The following is a 4,064-nucleotide window of genomic DNA, read 5'->3' as shown; positions in this document are numbered from 1 at the left end:
TAAACAGAGGCACGTCAAAATGATAGACAAAATACTACAGACGTAACAGATAATATATAGTAGCTAATCCAAAGGTCTTACATGGTGAAATTGATTTTATTATATTTTAGAAGTAAAGTAATTGTAGATTTAAATAGAGTATAATGTGGAATTTTGAAGTGTATAAATTTAAAACTAAAGTTTAATCTCTATTGTCGACTCTATTGAATTTGAGTTTTATATGGTATCATTATACTTATGGAAAGGGTAGCCAAAGGGCTATAAATGGCTCTGCTTTGACGGTAGACATCATTAATTTTCCTATTTTTAAGAAGAAGCTGTGACATAGCTACAGGTACGAATATTGTTGATTTTATATTTCTATTGTTGTACTATGTATGTTGATTTATGTATTGTTCAAATGTGTAATTGGTATTTCAAAATAGACACCACCGAGTTTTTTCTTGCCAGTTCTTTCTCTCGGTAGATAATCTGCTTTTTACGAACTGGCGGTAGATTTTTCTTAAAGGAAATAATAAATTATTTAATGATAAAGCAATAAGTAATGGTAAAGATAAACTTTGATATGGAGGGATTTTTCCCTGAATAAAACAGTTTATTTCCTTATACAATCTTTTATTTTGTTTTCTACCTTCAACCACGCCCTAGCTTATTGATAACGAATTAAGGTTTAGGCTCTCAGTAGGTGATTCCTGACTCTATTGTCTCTATACTTCTGAGGCTAATCTAGCACACGCCTACTTTTTTTATATAGCAGCAACGATTTCGCTATTAGCAGTAAATTTTTTTGGCTCACACATAATGGGTGCGACGAGGTGGATAAGAATTGGGTCGATTAGTTTGCAACCATCAGAATTTGCAAAAGTGGGCTTAATACTTGTGCTTGCTCGCTATTTTGATAAGCAGAGTGTGTATAAAATGATGGAATTTAAAAGATTGCTTAAGGCACTTATAATTATTTTCTTACCCGTGTTCTTGGTGTTAAAGCAACCTAATTTAGGCACAGCTGTAATAATGTTACTTATAGGGATGTCAATTATATTCACAGCAATAATAAAAAGATCTCATTCAGTAATATGTGGAACTCTTGGCATTTTTGCAGTACCGGCTATTTGGCCTTTTTTACGTCCTTATCACAAGCAAAGGATATTGTCGTTTTTGGATTCATCAGTGGATCCACTTGGGATAGGTTATAATGCGCAGCAATCTCAGATAGCTATTGGTTCAGGAGGTTTACTTGGTAAGGGCTTTGTTAACGGAAGTCAAACTCAACTTGGATTTTTGCCGGAAAAGCGTACAGATTTTGCTTTTGCAGTGCTGAGTGAGGAGTGGGGCTTTTTAGGTAGCATGGCTTTAATTTTGCTTTATACCTCATTACTTGGAATAATTTTCTCTATCGCTTATAGGTCGAAAAATTATTTTTCTAAGTTAGTATCTATCGGAATTTTCGCCTTTTTTAGTGCTCATTTCTTTATAAACATCGGAATGTCAATAGGCCTCTTGCCTGTGATAGGCGACCCATTGCCATTTCTGTCCTATGGAGGAAGTACAACTGCTGCAAGCTTAATATGTATAGGGCTATTGCTGGCGATAAAAGCAGATGAACAACAAAATGCTTGTATTTCACCTATGCTAAAGTAAAATTAAACTTTAACTTAATAGTTGTTATGCTAGATGAAATGCGTGAGGAGTGTGGGGTATTTGGCATAAGTTGCAACCAAAGTGCTGCTTTTAACTCTATACTTGCTCTCCACGCTTTGCAGCATAGAGGTCAAGAGTCTTTTGGCGTAGCAACCAGTAACAACGATAAGCTGCACTCTTATCACTTTCAAGGTCAAGTGAGCTGCGTATTTGATGATATAGATGAAATAAAGAAATCCTTACCTGGAGATTGTGCAATAGGTCATGTTCGATACTCAACAAGTGGTAGTAAATTTGGAGTGCAGCCCATGTTTGGCAAAAGTGGCAAATTTGGGGATTTTGCCATAGCACATAATGGTAATTTAATTAATATTTCTCCGATACGCGAACAATTAATTAAACAAGAGTGCGTTTTTCAGTCAGATATTGATACAGAAGTAGTAGTGCATCTAACAGCAAGCGGTGAAAAAGATAGCTTCTTAGAGAGTTTTATATATGCATTAAAGCGAATACAAGGTGCTTATTCTTTTGTGGCAATCAATCAATAAGTAGTTATTGGAGTACGTGATCCATCTGGAATCAGGCCTCTTGTTTTAGGAAAGTTAAACGGTTCTTACGTTCTTGCATCTGAAACTTGTGCTCTTGATATAGTAAATGCAGAATTTGTTAGAGAAATAGAACCAGGCGAATTAGTTACCATCAGTTCGAATAGTAAGCTAGCCTCAATGTTTCCTTTCCCACAGCAAAAATCAAGTTTTTGTATTTTTGAATACGTTTATTTTTCAAGACCAGACAGCATAATGGAGAATAGGTCTATATACGATACAAGAAAAGAAATAGGAAGAATACTTGCGAAGGAAAGTCCACCAAAAAACAATGTGGATATGATTGTACCAATACCTGATTCTGGAATACCTGCAGCTATTGGATACGCAGAACATTCAGGATTACCTATGGAACTGGGGATAATTCGTAATCATTACATAGGAAGAACTTTTATACAACCAACCGCTGAAGTACGTAAAGTTAGAATAAAATTGAAATTCAACGCTAATAAGCACATTTTAAAGGGTAAAAACATAATTTTAATAGATGATAGTATAGTGCGTGGTAGTACGTTAACAAATATAATAGTTGAATAAAACCCGTAGTTTAGGCGAAGACATTTATTTGGTAAAATTCAATTTAATATACTCTACTGTTCAGCTATGAGTAATAGCTTGATGTAATTTAAAGCAGCGCCATCTAGTTTGTAATAAAGTAATTTTTGTACAATACTTTATCGTTCACGATTGGACATACCGCCCACCATGGACAGTATGTCCATCATTCCGCCCACCATGATCCATCTTCGACAAAAAATGGACTGTATGATTGGTAAAAAAAAACTTAAGTAATCTGCATTTGTTAAGAAACATAGTGAGTAAGAATAAGATGGCGCTAATGCTTTACAAAAAAATGGTAAATTTAAATATAGAATAAATTATACAAGTTTATAAAGCATTATAGGTTCAGTCTCTTAATAAAATAAAATTAAAGTAACACTACCAGTTTTACCTGATATGATATCCTAACCTCAACAGGGTAAAGTGACTTGAGTTTAAAAACGTAATTACAAGGTACATTAATAAACAAAATTGACAAATGCATGCTTCAAATTATAAACAATTCGGTTAAAAATAACAAGTTCTCGAGATAAACAATACACAACCTTTCGTTACAAAATCAATAATTAGACAAAAAAAAATGTGAAAACATGCAATAAGATAGTGATAGATAAGATACAATAGTGCTTTGACATTCTAATTCATTAAGATAATACGATAACTATTTGTGCAACTTTACGTATTAAACTTACAACATGTAATATTGTCCAAGCCCGTGAATTTTGTTATAATAAGTCGCCGTCAGTATTGGTATATGTTTCGTGTCAACTGCCAATGTTTGAGGAATAAACTGAGAGGAGTTATGAACTTGGCCTTTGGACCAAGAATCACAAGTTCTGCTATCACGAACTGATGTAGAGTGTGAACCACCCAAACTAGGACTGAATGAGAGAAGTTTACCCGTTTCATTTTCTATGTTTATTTCACGTCTCTGTTTTTTATTGTTGTTCGACCGTTTCTGATTGTTAATTTGTGCATGCATGCTGATAAAAGAGTTACAGTGGACTAAAGGATCATTGGTTTCATCATGATCTTTGACCTTTCCAGATAAGATCCAGCCTAGTTTGCTATTCTGAGCCATTGGTGTTCCTGAAGTACCTCTGATCAAGCCCTCTTCTAAGATTTGATAATAGACCTCAGCTCCGAGTACCATATCAATTTGACGTGGTATGTCGAATTCTGGATCGGCTAACTTCAGTTTTGTTAAATTAGACCACAACTTGACATCAAATTTTCTTTTAGGTTGGAAAGAAGTTA

This window comes from Maniola hyperantus, unplaced genomic scaffold (assembly GCF_902806685.2).
Source record: "Maniola hyperantus unplaced genomic scaffold, iAphHyp1.2, whole genome shotgun sequence".
Taxonomy (NCBI): domain Eukaryota; kingdom Metazoa; phylum Arthropoda; class Insecta; order Lepidoptera; family Nymphalidae; genus Maniola; species Maniola hyperantus.
This window is presented reverse-complemented; position numbering follows the sequence as displayed.